General features: G+C 31.2%; 1 protein-coding gene across 2 annotated transcripts in view; it reads left to right on the top strand.

Annotated features, from left to right (window-relative positions):
- The first annotated feature begins 430 nt into the window (after positions 1-430).
- LOC107443179 (Ceramide phosphoethanolamine synthase) overlaps positions 431-21,133 on the top strand; it is a 79,579-nt gene continuing 58,876 nt past the window's right edge. The window contains exon 1 of one of the 2 annotated variants that reach the window (XM_016056966.4): positions 431-745. The gene's annotated coding sequence lies outside the window, so the exon portion shown is untranslated. The remainder of the gene's footprint in view (positions 746-21,133) is intronic. The other variant, XM_016056967.4, reaches the window with a different exon arrangement.

The following is a 21,133-nucleotide window of genomic DNA, read 5'->3' on the forward strand; positions in this document are numbered from 1 at the left end:
TTAAAACTTATAATATTCTGTAATTCCATTTATAAGTGAACAAGTAACTAATAATTTTAAATATATTCGATAACACGATACATAAATAGCTAAAATGATGATTAGAGATGCAGTACAGAAAGTTTTAGAAAGAGTTGAGAGAAAATTTACGGCACTAGTTATAATGGATTAAAAGTGAAAAGAAATCAGATTTAAAAGAAAAACAAAGTCAAAATTTCTCATAGATAATATAAATTGTTAAAAACACTCCTTATTCTAATTGATAACAAATTACATTCTCGTTTACACACAATGGCTGCATTCCATGAATCATATTCTACTGTGGACATCCTCATTCACAAACTTCATGAGTCACTGCAACAGTCTTTTTATTTGGCAAGCGCCAAAAACGATAAACTCTGAAAATGTAGCAAACCTAAAACGGCTTAACGTTTGGGAAAGCATGGCATTCCTGGAGAGAGGCTTGCGTCTGGCTTTGTTTATTTCCTACATCTTGAGATGACAGAAATGTGTTCATTCTGTTGAAAACACAAGTCTTGGCGGACATCAGATTCATTCCGCTGAGCAATCGTTATGAAATAAACACGTGAAACATTTTTCCACAACGTACGTAGAATTCATCCATCGAACTGTATTGTTTTAAACTCGCTAATCGAAGATTTTTATGAATGAAATGTTTGAATTCGTGTGTGTGTGATCTTAGAATAAAGTGTAGCGCGAAGCCATCGTTGAAGTTTAAGTGAAGGTGAGTCCTTATTTTATTTTTATTTTCTCGATTTGATTTTTATGTTTTATGTGCTTCGTTTTGAAGTTCGTAAATTATAAGAGATAACGTAATCCAAGCCGGTATATGAGAAATACATATGTGTTTAATATCGTCTGCGTGTTAAGATATTCCCCGTGTTTAAAAATATTAAAATAACTATCTTTAAAGATTAATAGATAATTTAATACTAGACAATGTTTAATATTAAGAAAGCAAATTAGAGTTGGTTTATGTGGAATGCGTCTATCTTTTAAATCGTCTGCGTGTTTATTTTTCTATCTAGAAAGGAAGAATATAGAACGTTTAAGGAACAAATAATCTTTATTCAAAGTTTGTTTATGGTTTATTTGTATATATTTAATTCTTTTGCTAAAGAAAGCTGATAAATGTGATGATGAATATATGTCTAATATCTGCGCGCAAGTATTTCCATTATTAAAGGAAGAGATTTAAAAAAAATTTTAAAGAACAAATAATTTTATTCTGAAATTAGTTTACGGAATGTTTTCCTTAAATATTTAGTTGTTTTTTTTTTTTCATCTAGAACAACAGAAAATGTCATTAGCATTTAAATCGTCAAGTTTAGCTATATTATTATTAATTCGTTGTGATTGTAAATTTTAAAATAAAATTTTTGTAGGATTTACAGAAGTTTTGTAAGATAGTTTGAGTACGATTTTTAATCTTTTTTTTTTATTGTTCTCGCATATATTTTATAGTTTTAACTTTGAGGAAGACTAATATTTTGTAAACAAATATTTTAATACGAAACTGAAAAAAGTTTATTAAATTTAGTTATTGTTTAATTTGATATAGATATTTAAATTTGTATTTGGTTCAATCAGTCGATTTTATTTATGATTTTTCAATATAACATTCCATTTTTTATACTTTATCCTCATTATACTTTTTGTTTCCCTTTCATTTAATTTTCTATGAAATTTGCGTTTTAGTTACCATTTTTTTTTACATGGTAATTTTCAATGAAAGAAAGTTGAGGAATTAGCAACTAATCAAAATCCTTTTTTCTATTGATGAGTAACAAACTAATCTATGAATTGAATAAAATTTCACATAATTATTTTTTTACTTAACTTTACAGTGTTAACTGCAATTTTAAGCCAGGTATTTTTTTTATGAACGATGCTAAACTGTTAATTAATTGGCTAAATAGTTTAAAAATTAAAATAAATCGATATTTAAGAATTATATTATCATATTTTTAAAATGTATTTCAAATTGGAAGAAACAGTTGGTTTTATTTTAAATACTCAAAATATAAGCTTGAAGTACAAAGTTTTAATATCATTACAGTTAATGTAGTATATCTACTTAAATATAGTTTTATAATTTTGTAATAAAATCTAAAATGCACAATACGAAAAAAAAAGTGATTAACTTTTGATCTAATAATCTGTCTTTTATGTAAGGCCCAATCTTGGGATTGGGTCGTAGTACGTGAACCAATAATTATAGGTTCAAGGGCATCACCTTAAATATGCAAATATATATAAAAATTTGTCAGAATTAGATAAACCCCTCCAAATATACATACTGCAACTACTTAACAAACTACGCTACTGCATAAAAACTTAGTGATTTTAAGCTATTTAGCACTAATATTGAAATAAAAAGATTGATTCTAAAAATACAACTATACAGTGCAAAAATGAACACTTGCGGTATTAATCGGAAATTAAGTCTTTAAACAATCGCTGATCATTGGAAAAATTATCAAATTTCTTTTCCTTGCTAGGCAAGAATTTTGATATAAGTTCTGTGATTTTTCAATAAAATGAACAAAATGCAATTTTTTTTATTCTTACGTACAGTAAACTTTTTTACAGGCCACAGTTGACTATAGTTATTGGGCTACATCTGGCTCATGTACCGCATGTTTGACATGCATGCTTTATGGAAAGAAAAAAAAAAAATGTTTGGCCACAGTAACTTAAATTCCTTCATGTGCATACGTAGTTGAAAACCAGTCGCCCATTCTCTGTCGAAGAAACAAATAGATGCCAATTTTTCACTTTCACATCTTGACTTTCTTTTGTTTATTGTCGAATAACAGCATTCATGACACGCCTTTCTTTTTCTGTTTTTCATAACTGGATCTGTCGTTTTATGATTTTTTCCCCCTTCTCTCCTGTTTTATTGTTAGAATTGTCCTTGGAGGTAAGGCATGATTTGCTTTTCTTTCACAAAAACAAATCCGCTATTCTATGGAGGTCCCGTTTCCTGTTTTTGATAGATTACTACTTAGGCAATATTTCATATCGAAACTAAAATGTGATTTATAGTACTGGAAACAGTGTCACGAAAAAGTCTGTGTTAGAATTTTATTCATCGAAAAAGAAATAAATAGTAATTAAGAAAAAACTCATTAAAAATACTGTACCACTACCCTGTGATAGATGAGGAATTAAACCCATTCAAGTATAAATGTGTGTTGGAGTAGAGAAAACGATTTTTTCCCTATTTAATAATTAAAAAAAATTTATTCTTTTTTAAACTTAGGTACTGGTCGAACCATGCGTCGGCGACTGTTTTTCCGAGTTGTCACTATCATGAACATTGATCCCTGTAACCCAGGGGTGTCAAACTCGCGGGCCGCATGCTGCCCGAGACGAACATTTTTGCGGCCCAGTCACTATATCCGACGCAAAGTAAAAATAAAATAGAAATTGGAATTAGAAAGGAAACCAGCATATAAAATTATAATATACATAAACTATACGGATCATTTTAAATTGTACGAGCGAAAATGTAAAATTCTAATTGGCTTGAGGTACCAGCCATTCCAGGGATACTGCATTGTATCAAAAATACGCGGAAAAAATTTCAAATCTTAGAACGGGATTTGAAACATGGTTTAGAGATTTTAACTCTTTGGAAGGCAAATTTTGTTTGTTTTCTTCGATTTTCTCAATAAATATAGGCTCAGTACCCAGTAATATGCAAATGGAAGTGATTGAGATTCAGTGTGACTCAAATTTGAAGGCAAAATTCATTGAAGTGGGTGTGCCTGAAATTTACAAATATTTGAAAATACTCGAAAATTGGCATATGAAATTATTTCCATGTTTGGAAGTACTTATGAGTGAGAGCAATTATTTTCTGTTATGAATGGAAATAAATCTCCTGTCCGAAACCGTTTTAATAACGCTCAGGTTGGGTCAATTTTGAAAGTAGTCTCGGCCAATAAAATTTCTTCCGAAATAGGAAAGATAGTAGCAGAGAAGAGATGTCAAATATCAAACAATAATTTTGCTTTATATATGTTTATTACAATGTACTATTCAAAATAAAAATATTTGTTTCTATGAACACTGATTTTTTTTTCTTTTTTTGCGGCCCACCTAAAGTTAAGCATTGTTTATTTAGTATTATTATTATATTAATATCGCTATGTGTTGTCAAAAAATATAACAATATTTATCAATATATCGCGATATTTTCCCAATTTCATTAATTTCTATTTTTTTGCTTTCGTTAATATTTTCGTTACCCAAATAAAATATATTAACAATCATAATATCGTATTATCGGATATTATATTTATGATACGTTACGTTATAGATAATGATCACGATAATACCGTATTTGATACTTATAGTGGTTATCAATAATAATTGCTGTTTTACCGTATTAGATGTTTATTTTTAGCGTTAATAATTTCTTATCGTCAGGAATTTTTTTTATGCTGTTAGTTAATAATTATTTTTTGTGCACTCGTAATGTAACGATCTTCCGTTATAACGTCTCTTTTCGTCTTGACCACGATGGACGTTATACCTAGCACCGACCGTACGATTTTAACATTTAACGCACCGCGCATGAACGGAGAGAATAACGCTTTGTTTTAGTAGAATATAATGAGGGCTCCCACGTTTTCGGGGAGAGCAGGGAAACCCTGAAATTGTCAGGGAATTTTATTTTAACTCTAAAAAGCAGGGAATAGTCAGGGAAAGCTGCAATTCTTTGCAAAAAATTTGGAAAATTCTTATATCATACCTGGAAAACAACCAGTCCTAGAATTGTCAGTAAAAGTAGGTACAGTGCCCGCCGCTAATAAAATCACTGGATAATAAAATCAGCCGCTTTATAAAATCAAATCGGCAAGAACCGAATCGTTACTATATTCTTTAATAAAACACACATTAACATTCTTTAATAAAATCAGTGCCGCCGTCTTTTAAAACCAAAATTTTGACTACATAATAAATGAAAAGTGCAATATTTCAGCTTTTTTTGTTCTTATTTATAAAATTTTATTTTTTACCTTTTGATTCGTAACGCATGGGACATTATTTCAACCCAAAAAATATCAAATTGCTTTAAAAAGTGTGGATTGAGCACTGGCGATGGAGCTGATAACTGTTTCGAAGACTCAGCAATGAAGAAAATGAAATGGACGAGAATTTTTCACGTTGCGTAGCTATTGACGATAAACCTGCAAACATCAGGAGAAAAATCTGATTCTGAAATTGTTACAGACATCAAAAATTGCTAAGTTATTTCCAATCAAGAAATGAAGGAATCAGACTCAGAAGATGAAATAATGTTGCCATCTTCAATAGAAGTAAGAAACGCACTTAATGTATTGCGGCAAGCTTTAGAACAAAGAGGAGGAAATATCGAAAACTATAAAAACTTCTATGAACTCTCAAATGATGTTGAAAAGTTAATTTTAAATACTGCACTTCAAGCAACCATTGATCGGTTTTTTCCAAAAATTTTGTAAATTTAATCTTATGTAGGGTTTTACTTTATTAAAATAATTAAATTAGTTAAAATAAAGCATTAATGTTGTCATTATTTCAGCTTTTAAAGTGTGTGCATTTAGAATACATCGTAAAAATGTGATTTTTTTTTTCTTCAAATGTTGAATCGTCTCTTAATAAAATCAGCCGCTTAATAAAATCAAAATAGCATAAAACGAAAGTGATTTTAATAAACGGTGGGCACTGTAAACAGTTATTGAGATTCGAGTTAAATAATTATAACATGTATTATAATTATTTTATAAAGTTCCACTTTTTAGTGAAACCTTTCCATGTTTCCATTCTTATTCTATTATATGTTTTTGCTCATAAAATCTAATATTTGACTTTACAAATTAAAAAAAATTAAAGTTTTCTGATGAAGAATTGCAAGGTATGAATAAAATAGGATATAGATTTCCATTGAAATTTATCCTGAAAAGTCGGAGAATTTTTTTTCTTCTGAAATTGAGTGTATAAGAACTAATAAATTGATAGCTTATATTAGTAGATATACATTATATAGAAAAAAGAAAGGGTAAATAGTATGTTGATACATCCTCTTCTAATGTAATTTTTGTAAGTGCTTTTGTTCTCTTCTAATTAAGTAACGGCTTCATGATTAAATAACTATGCTTCGCTTTTTCTAGCTATATACAGATTAGCTATTATTTTTATATTACAGATATTTTGCATCCAATGGACTTCAGGGGATTGCCTTCGAAAGGGGTATTTTGAGAAAACAATTTGAATCTTTTGCATGACAAAGTGGAATTTTCAGTTAATTTTTTTCTTTCTCTTCAAAGCTTTGACCGCTTTCCCGTGAAACATATTTTCACAAGAACCGCATTTACATAAGACTATATGAAGATTTAAATGTCGAAAATTAAAACGACTTGTGTTTAGTGTTGGTTGTTATAATACTTTTTATATAAGTTTTTATAGTTAGTTCCTTTAATTGCATTTAGTTATTAATCAGCACAAAAATAGTCATTTTTACGTCTTTCAAAGTAGTGGAATTTGAAGTTGTTAAAAAAAGAAGGCTTATATAATGAAATTTACTGTAGAAGAAAAGGTTTTGTGAAAATATCGTCTTCGAAGTAAAGAACTTTGTAAAAGGTCCTTTTTTGAGGTTACAGATTTTAAAAAGTTCCTTTTGGAGGTTTAGATTTTTGTGAAGGGTCTTTTTTTCAAATTTTGAATTTTTATGAAGGGTCCTTTCTGAGGTTTGGACATTTGTGAAGGGTTCTTAAATGGTCCCAATTTTTTTTTTAGATTGTCCTTTGATAGGTTAGGTAAACACAGGTTACGCAACCACGTTGTGTTCTAGTGATATTGCCTTATTTTTTTCCTCCAATTCATAAGTTTATAAAAATAAATACATAAGATAGAGAAAAGTTACTTCGTTTTTTACTACTTTTTTACGTTACTAACGTTACTACTATTTAAATTGCCTATTTTTTCCGGATTATGAATATTTGTATTAGGTTAGGCTAAACTGACTAAAACGGGGGGGAAATGAACATTTGTATATTTAGGAGAAATTTGGGCTAATTAACGATCCCGTCTCCAAATATTTTATCTTTAAACGGATCATTCGCGATACTCTACATTTTAAAAATGGACCCTTCAAAACTTTCTCTCGAAAATCGGAGTATGTGATAATTTTAATTCATAATTTTAAATCATTCATTCTCAGAAGTTACACTTCTTGAAAAACATAATTTCTATGTTTTTTTTTTTTTTTTTTTTTTTTTTTTTTTTTTTTTTTTTTTTTTTACAAACAAGCAGAAAGAGTCACCAAGCTAATTTTAGATTCAGAAAATTATTATTATTTTTTAGTTCTTCATTTACATCACACTAGAGCTGCACAGTGGGCTATTGACGACGGTCTGGGAAACAGCCCTGAGGATGATCTAAAGACATGCCATCACACTTTTGATTCTTTGAGGAGGGGATGGTTTCCACGCTTCGATAGCCTGACGATTGTTGCCAAGTGCTTATTTGGTCTCCTGCGTGGGAAGTCAAGCAATTTATGGTAGATCATTTTTAACGTTTCTGGATCCCGCGCATCTTCGGTCCCTTCGCAGATTGATCAAAGTAATCATTCACCCGCACACTTACCGCAGCCAGTGATCTATTGGGAACTGTGTCTAGGATCAATCTTCTGTGAGATCGGAAAATTGCTTTTCTAACAAAAGACTGGAAAATAATCAGATTTTTGATTTTTCACAAAAATGGATCATTCATAAAAAGTCTGAATTAAGCCCCCGTTCTTCAGCGAAATTACATAATACGACAAGTATGCGTATTATGTAATTTCAGAGCGTGTACTTAAAATATCAGCTATCAGACCAGCGTCATTAATTTATTGAGTAGCACGTTTTAATTGATCATTTTTAAATATTTATGGCTGTTTGATTTAACCTATAATAAGCTTTTGTTTGGAAGTTTGCCATTCTATTTTTTTTTCTTCTTCAATTCATGATTAATTACATTCTTATTTTGAAAAGGAAGCTCCATTTAAGTATTGATGCGTAAATTGGAAGTAAGAATCATTAATTGTTGGTGTTGTAAGTGAAAAGCAAGCCCATCCATTGTGCGTGCTTTTTTTATGATAGTGTTACCGATGTTTTATGAATCGCTACTACCTCTTTCATGTTTCTAATCGCAATTAGTTTCTTAGCAACCCCGAATAATGTTAAACGAATTATTTCTATAACTCCTGTTCTAAGTACAGTATCTCCAATTTTAGATTTTTTTTGGTTTTCTTCTTTATCTGATTTCTAATACAATATACATTCATTAGGTATTACAATAATACACTAAAAACCTGTTATAACAGTATGTATTAGAAATATGACTTTATCAGGTTCCTAATACTTAAAATAATAACAAAATTCTCTAAATACCAAGTATAACAATGTGCATTGGAAACATGACTTAACCATTTGTTAATACTTAAGATAATAATATTTAATTATAATAATATGTATTAGAAACATGACTTTATACCGGTTCCTAATGCATAAATAATACCTCATTCTCTAGATACCTATTATAACACTATGTATTAGAAACTTGATAAAGAAATTCGAAAATGGCAAAAAATTCAAGATGCTGCTTTTTTACTTAGGAATGCAGAACTGTTGAGTTAGTTATCTTTACTTTTTTTTCGATCTTAATTTTTAGGTTAAGTTCTTTGCTGTCAAGAAATTTAAATGTTGTTATGGAAGAGCTTTTGAAATGTTTGATATTTTTGCCATTTATGCTGATTAATAAATCTGTGTAATTTATTCACAATTTTATTTTATAACCGTCGTTGATCAGCCTTCCCAATTTTTTGGTTTTACGATTGCTAACGTTCAACTTCGTAGCCTCGTCATTTTGAACCCAATCCACAAGACAAGGGAACTCCCGAATCAAGTATTGGGAGAAAATTGTCTTCGCGGATGACTTTTTGAAGAAACTAACCAGCATTTGCGTTACATGGAGAGGAAAACCACCCACGGTTAGCCTAATGGCAAGGGGACTGTATCCCATGATCCGTCTACCACTGAGGATATTTTAACATCAGCACTGTGGTCGGTGCATGCCAGATGCGGAATTTGTATCGATCAGCCATCGCATCCATTCAAACCCTGTTCACCTTATTGTAAGGCCCACGCTTTATCCCCGAAGCCATTATGGCTCCTTTAGTCACTATTAAAAATTTTAATTTTGTAATGTTGGACTCAATTTAGAAGACAAGGCAACTCCTGTTTCTGTAAAGACAAGTATCAGTATAAACTCTCCTTCTTGGAATACTTTTTGAGTGAAACTGACATGTACCCAGCACATAAAGAAAAAATCGAACCTCTCGAAAGCCTCTCTCTCATTCTCAGACTTGGAAATAAAGGAACTTATCGCAAAACGAAATATCGGACACATTCAAACTAGCAGGCGCCTGGGCGATATCAGAAAGCGATATATCACCAGAAAATATCACTATTTGTGGCATATCGCAACATTTTCCCAATTTACCTAATTTATATTTTTTTATATTGGTCAAACTTTACGTTATACAATGTAAATTTATTAGCACTCAGGAATTTTTTATTACATATTGTTATTCGTTTCTTATCGAAATATTATTGTTGTCGATAATTATCGCTATGTTAGGATGGACGGCTGCCTTGAAGTAGGCTCAAGTGGACTGTTGGGCCAATGACTAGTAGTTATAGCATTCTATAATTATCGCGATCATATTTTATTTAACTTAGAATGTGTAATAACAATATAAATAATAACAGTAACGTTTTCGACATTTATTGTGGATAATAACCGTGTTACATCGGTATTATAGTTGCCGATACTTATCGAACATTTGTTATTTATAGAGATAATGCTTTTGAAAATACCGTTGTCGCGATATTTAAAAAAGATGGTTAGTTAACGAAATTTTTCAGCTACAACAGACACAATACTAAAATGGAAAAGAAATAAAATTAATTTTTTTAAAAAAAAATCACGCTTTTTTAGTGGGCTAAAAAGAAAAAAATTAAATTAAATATTGCCATATGAACCTCTCTTCTTAGTTGTGATTAAAATTTAATTATATTTTATCTTTTTTAATCCACTTGAAAATTGTGGTGTTAAAAAACTTTTTATATTTTCTTATTTAATTGTCGCAACTCTTTACCCTCACTCCAACTACACTGGTTATCATAAATTAAGGAAAAATCACAAAAATAGCGATAACTCTTTCAAAAGTAAGCCAAACCGTGCAAAATTTGCATATGTTGTCCACTAAGAGTAGCTGAGTAAAATTGCAATATGCAAATTAGTGGCGCTGCACTCGGCTTACGTCATCTGCCTGGAGCATAAAAGTCCAAGTTTGAGAGAAAGCACACAAATTTTACTGTGATTGCGACATTGAAAATCTGAGATAGCCAATTCGTAATAATGACCTCTAGGCATCATTTGCCTGAAGAACTACGATGGAGAGCCATCGGGAGACTAGAGGCAGGGCAGAGTCAATCAGAAGTGGCCAGATGGCTAAATGTGAGTCCATCTGTGGTTCATAGACTTTGGAGGCAATTTCAAACCACAGATTCGGCATCTAGGAGGTTCAGTCAAGGACGGCCAACTGTTACGACCAGTGCCGATGACCGATATTTGACATTAAGTGCACGCAGGAATAGAACCGCTACTCCGACACATCTTAGATCCTCTCTTGCTGCAGCCACCGGAAGGTTGGTGTCAACGTCAACTGTGCGCAGAAGGCTCCACGAAGGTGGTCTGTATGCGAGACGACCAGCCATTTGCGTGCCGCTCACATCACGCCATAGGAGAGACCGTTTGCAGTGGGCCCGACAACATGTCCACTGGACGTCAGATCAATGGAGGCCTGTTCTCTTTACGGATGAGTCCAGGTTTAGTCTAGAAAGTGACAGTAGACGTTATTTGATATGGAGAGAACCTGGGACCCGTTATCATCCATCAAACATCCGTGAAAGAGATGCATACGGAAGAGGCAGTGTCTGTGTTTGGGGAGGCATATCCTTAGGAGGGCGCACATACCTCCATGTCTTTCCAAGGGGAACCGTGAATGCTCAGGTTTATCGAGACAACATCCTTGATGCTTATGTGCGCCCATATGCCGGGGCAATTGGTGATTGCTTCCTGTTACAGGACGATAATGCAAGACCACACAGAGCTCGCATTGTTGATGATTATCTTCAACAGGAAACAATTACTCGCATGGAGTGGCCAGCTCGATCCCCGGACTTGAATCCTATCGAGCACGTTTGGGATGCTCTAGGGAGGCGTGTATCTGCCATCAATCCGCCCCCTCAGACCCTTGCCACGCTTGCAACTGCTTTACAAGAGCAATGGCTCTCACTTCCTATTGAACTGATAGACCGCATAATTGAAAGCATCACACATCGCTGTTTGTGCTGTATTGCTTCTAGAGGCAATCATATTCCATATTAAAGGTACTTTTTCTATTGCAAACCGATACTTCCAATTTGTTTATTTTATACATGTGCTAATTTCTATACTACTATTAATGTCTGATAATTTCTTTTTATGTTGTTTAATACCTTACTATGTGTTGTATATTGTGGGTAAGTTTCATAAAATTCCATGTGTAATTTCTTGAGTTATCGCGATTTTTGTGAATTTTCCTTAATTTATGATAACCAGTGTATTATCTGCCGCAAAAGAAGTTGTAGGCGTAGATGAGATTACTCAACCATGTCACACTGTTGTATCACATGTTGACTTAATAAACAATATGTCGGTAAGAAATAAAAGGAGTATATTTCCTGAACATGACCTGGTTGTGTGCGTGTGTTGAAGGTTTACTTTTTTTAGAGTTATTAATACATCTGATTGAGCGTTACTTTTCCTTGAAGCGCTTTTATTAGAAATTTTACCGTTCATTTGTCCTTCATTGATAGTGTTATTTTCTGACCTTGAAATTTATTGAATTTAAATATTTTTATGTTTACTTCCTCTAATTCATAGTACTGTAGTTAAAAATATTATTGCATGCGTCATCGGTCTTGATTGAGTTTTCGGAAATTCACTGTAGAAGGTGGGGCCGAGTACGGCTTCTATGACTAGTTTGTCATGGGTTATAACTATGAGTTGCGTTGAAGATTAGTCAGACTATCGTTGATTTTTTTTTACGATGATCTTACTCTTTTTCACTCTTCACTGCTTTCACTACCACTACAGGTTTCCACATCTTTAATTTATTTTGTTTTATTTCTGGATATTTTGTTTTCGCAAACGGACCTGTAACGCAGCCATTCCCAATTGTTTTCGACAATGGAACGCTAAATGATTGAGCTTCTTAAGTACATAAAAAAAGTTCAGTAGCAGCTTTCAATATGCTATTTAAAAATTAATTATTATAAAAATATTTAATGCGAAGAATGAAATGTTTGATTTCATGGATTTGTTCTTGATGCATGCATATGCTAATAATGAATAAAATGAGGTGAAATAAATGTGTGTGTGGGTATATATATATTGTTATATATATATTGCAATATATTTATAAGTTATCAGGCTTATAGTTATCAGGCAAACATAATTTTTAATTCTCGAATTTTAGTTATTTTATTTTGAATTGATAATCTCTTTTTATGAATGCATTATTTCTTCAAAACATTAGTTATGAAAAAATAAGTATATATATTTTTTTTCAGTTTTGCTACTTATTTTTTCTTTTGATTTTTTCACAAATAATTTCATACAAACAACCGGTATGTCAAGTAAATTATGAATTATAGATTGGATATAAATGTAATAATTTCAGGTTTAATAGAAAGTCACAACTCCGGAATCCTTGTGATCTTTCTGCGGTGCACTTTTTTTTGGAAACCGCTACTGTTACAACTTTTGATTTTGTTATTTGCGTTTGGCGCAGTGAAGCCGCTTTTGAATCTTGTTCTATTTAATCCGTCTTCCATTCTTCCGTCTTCCATGTACTTTTTACTCAATTTCTGTTACCAGGTCTCGCTCAACATGATTTACTTGGACTTTGCATCATTAAATTTACTGTTTTATATACGGACTTGGTGTCATTACACCCATATATTGTTTTACTTGAACTTTGGTCATTTAAATTCACAGCATGCTCTATTTTGACCTGTGCTTCTAAATCTATTGCTTCTTAATCTGTGCTTCTGATTCTATCAATCTATTTACTTGGACAAATTTTTCTTCTGCCTTTTAATTTGTTCTGTGTATTCACTGTTCATATTGCTTCTTAATTTTTCTTATTCGTTTAGCTGCTCCAACTTATTTTTAAACACTGACGGGAAAATTGGCTGAAATTTCAACTCAAAACCCTGTTTCAAAACAGGCATTTATTTTTACAAAGATTATATATATACATTATTCCTGCTTTTAAAAATATTTCACATCGTTGCTTCCGATTTTACATAATTGTTTCAAAAATTAAATTGTTTCTGTTTCAAAATAATTTACTATTATATCCTTCTAAATTTACTTTTAATTCTTAATTAACATTATTGCCTGGAGAATATTTTAAGTTAAAAAATATTGTTTCGAAATCGTTACTGTTCTAAAAAATATTGTTTCGAAAGCTTTTCTTACCTTAACCAATGGGCGGATTTTTCGAAAGTTCGGCAACTCCAGTTCACTAAACAATATTCTGTTTTAATTTTCCTCTAAAATTCCAGACAAGTCTGAGACTTTAAATCCCCAATTTCATCTTGTATTGGCATCTTTGTCTGGCGAAGAAAAACATAGCCAATGTTTGGACTGAAAAGTTCAACCATTCATTCCAATAAATCACTCGGCGAGCTTCTTTCTGTTTGGCTTCTTTTAATTTCATGAAAGATGGATTGGCTGAGTGACATCAAAAGAGAAGTTGTTCCAGACTGAGTTGGTGTCCAAAAAATAAACGCTGAGAGAGAATATCCGTGTGCTCATTTTTCTTTCTTTTTGCGGATCGATAACTCAGCTCTTGAGCTTCCCAGGAGGGCAGAAATGATGTCCGGGATGATTCCTTGGAAAAACTTTTTGTGTTCGGCAGCTGTATCGATGTTTTTCAAGTTTCTGGGTTTCCATCTTCCATTTAAAGTGACTCGGGAAGAAATTGGATTTCTTCTATGTATTTGTATGTTAGTTGTCGAGAAGTTTATTTGAGTCAATAGTTATTTTTCGTATGAGTGTAAATTGGAAAGGGAATAAATAGACGCTTTTGCAATAAGAATTCGTGTAATATTAGAGATATGTACATCATAAAAATTACTCGTACTCATACATTTTATATTGTACAGTGCGCAAAAGAAAAAAAAATGGACCACCCTGAATAATAGCTTATGATCTAATGATCGGACTTTCGCGTTATCGAATCTTAGAGACAATGCAGAGACTCCTTGTTTTTTTTTATGTTATTTAGCTACAATTTAAGTCTATTTTAAATTTTTTTCTTTCACAAAATAATAAAAAATAAGTTGGTGGCAGCTCCGTGTGTGGCTGGTCTTCAAAAAGTAGCACCTCACTGGGCTCATGGATTTAGAAGTCCTGAAATATAAGAAAACGATTTTGTTTAGATTTTCAGAAACATAAAAACATTATCCAAAAAGTATCGTAGTGGTTTTTTGATATTCATAAAATTACCAAAATGGCGGCAACTTAAAAAAAAAAAAGTTAAGTTTTTCATTAAAAAAATATTCATTAAAATACTAATCGAAATATAAAAATATTAAAAAATTTCCTATGCTTCTTTCTAAAGAATGTATTTTTACGTAATTTAAAATAAAGAACAGCTTATTACGTTGTATAGATCACGAGAGAAACGTTAGGTCAGGTCAAAAGACAGCGTTTTGAGAAAAACGCGTTTAAAGTTTTGACTTATGGTAGGGGAAAACGTTTAATTTCATGTATATAATGGTCGATAAATGAAATGCCTACAGTAAGTTTCTATATACAGTCAACAGAATGGATGAGACACAAAAAGAATGTCGCCCCTACTAATCCGGCCCAACGGGCCTTTTTACCTGCTTAGCGAGGACTCTCTATTTTCCGGTATAACTTCCAAACGAAGTTAGGTACTGAGAAATCGTTTTACACTGACGTTAGGAAGGGTACACGAATGATGCAATAAAATTTTTTCGAATTTTTGAAATATTCAGTGTGGGGTCCCCCCTTAATGTTTCGATGGGGTGACCTCAAATATGTAGATTAATTAGTGAAGACAATATTTTATGTTACGAAATCCGTTCTTTCCCTGAATAAGCATATTTCAGATTTGCATTGTTGACCCCCTAAATATTAGTCGCAATCTGAGAAATGGGTTCCCAATATCTTTGTTAGGAGAGCGGTGCAAAGTTTGGATCGCTTAATGTTAATTATACATTTTGCTTTTTTTGCCATGTCTCGAAAGCTTTTTAAATGAATTGAAAAATTTTTGCATTCAGTTATATTTGTCCAAAGATAATTCCGTGCACAAAATAGCCTTTAGTAATAGTCGAAAACCTGTAAGGCTTACAACTTCTTACATTATTTTAAAGAATGTAATTGGCATGACAAAATACAAAGTTTGAGCGAAATTGGTTGAATACTTTCTGGGAAATCGAGATTTAAATATCTGACTTTCGTAAAATTTGATTTTTGTCACAAACTATTCAACCGATTTCGTTTATTTTTTGTGCACTCAAATGCTCATTTTATTTCTTAGAAAATGTGTCATTAATTCCGTGTGCATTTACTAAATAGGCATGTTTTCAGCTTTTAAAACTGAAGTTTATTGTGAAGAAAACTTTAATGGGAATATAGTAGAATTTTTTTTTACTTTAGTTTGTACGTAAGAGTATCCATACCGGGTAAACTTTTCGTGGCAAATTCTTTTAAATCTGCATAAGTCATATAAAATTTAAAGTTTTGAGAAAACTCATTTCTGGTAAAATAAACCATTGTGGAGAATGAACTTTCGACAATGTCAACCTTCATCTATCATGAGGTACCCCAAGAGAGAATCGAGTTAAAATGTCTTATATACTAGTGAATTGGTATTTAATAATAGTAATGGTAGACACGCTATAGTATTCTCTCACCAGAATTTTATATGTAATATAATTCGAGGAATGGATATCTAAATACTTAGTTGATTCATTGTTCTTTCGCGAGAGGCCGAGAAAGCTGTATAAAGGTCACCGGATTTTCAATACTGATTGTGAGAGCTGTATTAAGATCAGGATGTGTGCTTGGTCGCTTATTAGCAGTCTAGTGGGGACAGGCTTCGTCGTGTTGATCGAGACTTAGAAGCGACAGCGCGAGGAGGACAATTTCGTATCTCAAATAGCAAGTCAACTGTTTAATGTGGACCAATCATCAAAGTGACCGATAATATGCGACTCTGACGATTTTGAATGTGCCAATTTTTCAGAAAGTTTCAGCAATGAAATTAATGATCCCTTGAGTTGTTTCAATTTGAATGTAATAATTTGAAATTCTGAATAAACCTGTAATCAAATAGTTTAAACTTTGTTTGTACAGTAATTTTTTTTAATAACGTTTACACAAACCCCCGCTCCCTTATTATTCCCACAACTGAAATTGCAAAAAATGACTTACACTATGCCTATATGTTCATTTTCTGTCAAAAAATAAATAAAGAAAGAAAGAAATAAAAGTAAAAAACTCCTTAATTTTTTACCTGAGGTTAACTTAGTTACTTCAAATTTCCATTCTTGCTTTATTAATTTTTCCCAAGAATTTTATTAGAAGGTTTCCCTGATGATGGAAAGTATACGAATCACTAATTCCTGAAACGCGTTCCCCAGGTGACTCGACTCAGCTTCGGTTTATCCTTTTCTGAAAAACCATCTTTTTTTCCTTTTTTGATGCTGTGTTTTTTAAGTATTATAAAAATAAGTTTTACAAAAAGATTTTTACCCTTTTTTCATTCAAATTTAGAATACATAAAAGATTTTTATATTTGTATGAAAAATCAAAATAAGTAAAAGTTTAAAATTCAAATAAAAATCGACAGGATTCGGGTAAATATGTTTTCAATTTAAACAATTAACAGAGTTTTTCTTAGTTCTTTCGCCGAAGAAATAAAAAAACAACCGTTTAACTGCTTTAAGCACTTTAGCCTAAGCTATATTTTCAAACTATATGTACCATACTGCCGCAAAGAATTATCCAGACCGGACAAATGACTTAATTATTTTAAAAGTTATTTAATTTGAAAATTTGCCAGTTTAAGAAGATTTTTCTTCATCGAAATAAAACCATCATAATCGATGGAAAATTAAATTTTTTGCAAACAATTTAGATAACATGCAACGTAGGAGTAGCTTTTTGAAGCATAAAAAAAAATTCCAAATATTTTTCATTTTTCAAAACTAAAGTGTTTATTCCTACGATGTTTTGCGCCATTTTTAGAATTAGCATAGAGGGCGCTCCCTAAAAATAGGCTGGCTTAACTTGACCTAACACTCATGATTAACTGTTGCAAACTTGCAGCAATAATGAAAATAGAATATTAATCTGAAAAAAGTGATATTTCATACCATAAAAAAGAGCCTTTGAAAAACACTCTCAACTAGGTAATTCTCTTTCTTGTGCTGGATTTAAAAAAAAAAAAATATATTATAGCAACAATTCTTATGTTAAAAATACATATTCCATTTTATTATTTTTGTTAGTAATAGCAAAAAAAAACTTTTTATTTCATTAAAAGATTGTTGTTTATATGTTTGTTACTAACATGAGAATTTAAAACCTTTTTAATTTTTGGTTTAGTGTCTTTGTTCATTCATAAAAGGAAAATGTGAACACCATGTGAAGAAAAATGAAAGAACGAGGATTAGCATGGTAACTGGTTGGAAATTACCATTACCAGAATATACAGAAAAATATTTTGAAGATAGTTTTTTCGATTAATTTTACGTTTTTTATAGTTTCATATATATAGAAATAAAGATGAAGTGTTTTCTGTTCGCCAAGGGCAATTTTTTAAAAACACAATTGGAACTGCTTTCCCTTTTCATTTTTTTTTATCTCTTTATGTTCTTCGAAATCTTGAAGCGCTTTCTCCTTTCTTAAATTGTCTTTAATGCAACCTTGGAGCTTTTTTCGGTCGAATTAAGTTTCCTTTAATCTGATTAAAACGCTGCATAAGTGCTTGAAAAAATTGAGTTGGCGTATTTTTGTTCTCAGAAAATTGATATTTCTTCTGAAGTTTTGCCAAGAATTAAATAAATGTGACTAAATTTTAACTTCTGTGTCATTATCATGCATAAGATCTATTTCGAAATAATTCTCTTTTTTCTCTATTATTTTATTTGTCTTTGGTCTGCGGATGGCTGGAGCAAATATTAAACATTGTTTACGTAGTGATGGTTGAATTTAACGCTGTTTTTCGAAGCTGTGTTGCTAATGAAAATAAAAAAAAACAATAGTTTAAGTGCCTTACACTTGAAGCAATGTGGTGATGTTAAACTATGCTTATAATCTTAAGGTGAAGAATCATCTGGTTTATAGAATAGACAAATGACTTAAATATTTTAAAAAGTTTTTCAACTTTTTTAAAAATCGCCAATTTGGCGATATTTTTCTACCGAGATGAAAATTATCAAGATCACTGTTTTGTTCTCAGTTATTGCACATTTTTACGAGCCCAGGTAATGCAGCAATGGAGTTAAGTTTTTATATATTAAAAAATTAGACCACAAACGCTTTTTATTTTCACAAAACTGTGACTTTTCTCCATATTGACATTTTGTGCCATTTTCAAAATAGTCGAAGACAGCGCTGGCTTTAGATGGCCAAACTTGACCTAACATTCATGAGTAACAATTGCAAAAATCACAGCAGTTATAAAAACAGCATATTATCCGCAAAAAAAACCCCATCATTTCATATTGCGACGGAGCATTCAAAAACAGTCTTAACTAACAATGGTTAATAAATGCGTTCCAAAAAATCTACTTTCTTTTTCACCTGGAGAAAAGGTTGATGCGTTTGGCATGCACAGGAAATAGTATAATTAGAGAATTTTTTTTTTTTTTTTTTTTTTTTTTTTTTTTTTTTTTGTGTCCATCGTTAACATATTTCGAAATTCATTATGTCTTCAAGGTTTTGTGAAAAAATTTTAAACAAAAATTTCGTGTAGAGTATATGTCTGGAGTTATAAATGGCTAAACAGATGTACAGTGCTAAAAATAAAACAGATGAATAGTGCACGAGAAAGAAAAAAAAAAGCTTTATTTGAATAAACATACTTTTTTTCGACGCATTTAGATTTCTAACTCTCAAAAGGGTATCTGAGAAATTTGGACCCAATAGTTCGACCAGGAGGTTTGATGTTTTTTATAATTCGATTTTTCAGAAACAATTCGATCGATTTCGTTCAAATTTTGTATTTTGCCACATAAAATTACATTTTTTAAAGTGATGTAAACATTTGTGTACCTTACAATTCAAAAATTTTTCGATTATTATTTTTATAACATAATAAAAAAATAATAAACAACTATTAAAAATTATTTTTGCATGGAATTATTTTTGGATAAACGAATTTTATAATTGTGTGCAAAAATTTTTTCAATTTCCTCAAAAAGTTCTCGAGATATAGAAAAACACGCAAAAAGTGAAATTTAACATTAAGGGGTCCAAATTTTGAACCCGCTCTCCTGATCAAACTATTGGATCCCTATTTCTCAGATTGCAGCTACCCCTATACTTTGAGAAACGACATAAAATTCTATATACTACTATAGCCGGAAAAAAACTTTTGTTTATTTCGTAACTTAAAACTATTCAAACTAATCAGTATACTTGAGGTCATTCCATCAACCCATTAAGCTTGAGTCGTGTACACGAAAATCCGATCATTAAATCAAACGATATTCAGGGCGTCCTTTTTTGTGCACTTTACGATAAGAAATGAAAGTTGAAATATTATAACTCAGAATCTACTCGGCGTTTTCTTTAAAATTTTGCATTTTGTCACTTAAAATTACACAGTATCAAATATTGTTAAGTTCCGATTTAATACTAAAGGCGGTCACTTTGAATATTTAAAATTAATTTATAAGATAAAATTGTCTTCATGTTTATTTGAAAGTTTAAGTGGGGTATTTTAATAAGAATTAAAACTAATGTGTTAGATGTGTCCAAGTTATTTCTGGTCACCCCATGTTTTTTTGCGGCGACATTTTTTTGGTGTTAAATTGAAGAGAAAAACTTGATTTTTAATTCTATTTACCAGATACAATTATTATTTCAGGTTCTTTTGCTATAAGTAGAGGCACACTGGAGGTGGTTTGTTGGTAAAAGCAAGTGATAAATGAAATAAATATGAATAAATAAAAAATAAAAAAGTGGGAAAAAATTGCACTCGTCTTTCTTTTTTTTCTTTTTCAGCATAAAAGTTAAATTATTGCAGATTTTCGAATTTTCATTGAAAAGTAAACCTTTATAGCCCAAAATTTTTCGAACATATTTAGGTTAAAAAACATATGTAAATCTATTATATATAATTCTCTTACGTGGCTCCCAAATTTTGGCTGTATTTCTTTTCCGCCGGTGGCAACGTTTGCTTTGTTTTGAAAACACCAAAGCATTCTGCCTTTTAATGATGTGTTTCTGATCTAATATATATAATTCTCTTACGTGGCTCCCAAATTTTGGCTGAAGTACTTTGTACAACTAAATAAGATTCTTTTCACAACACTTAAATATTTACTTTATTATCTTCATATATCAGTCGGCAAAGAATTCTGTTAGGTTAAAAAACATTTCGCTAAAAAAATAACGAATTCTAAAAGAAATAAAAATTAACAACTTAAAAAATAAAAATGCTGTTGCCAGCCATAGAATTTTTTGAGAGTTAACTTAGCAACATAAATCAAAATGACATAGTAGCGCAACTAGATCAAAATTATGATACCTGAGCGCTTGACGTAACAAATCCTTCAATTCTAAAAGTGTTGTATCGCCAAATGCCAAAACAAAACTTACAACAAAACTTACAACAGTTACTTTTCTCAACAACTGAAATTTAGAATAGTGTGATTAAGAAAAATATGTGAACTGTTTGCAATTTCAAATTAATATTGAA

This window comes from Parasteatoda tepidariorum, chromosome 8 (assembly GCF_043381705.1).
Source record: "Parasteatoda tepidariorum isolate YZ-2023 chromosome 8, CAS_Ptep_4.0, whole genome shotgun sequence".
Lineage (NCBI taxonomy): Eukaryota > Metazoa > Arthropoda > Arachnida > Araneae > Theridiidae > Parasteatoda > Parasteatoda tepidariorum.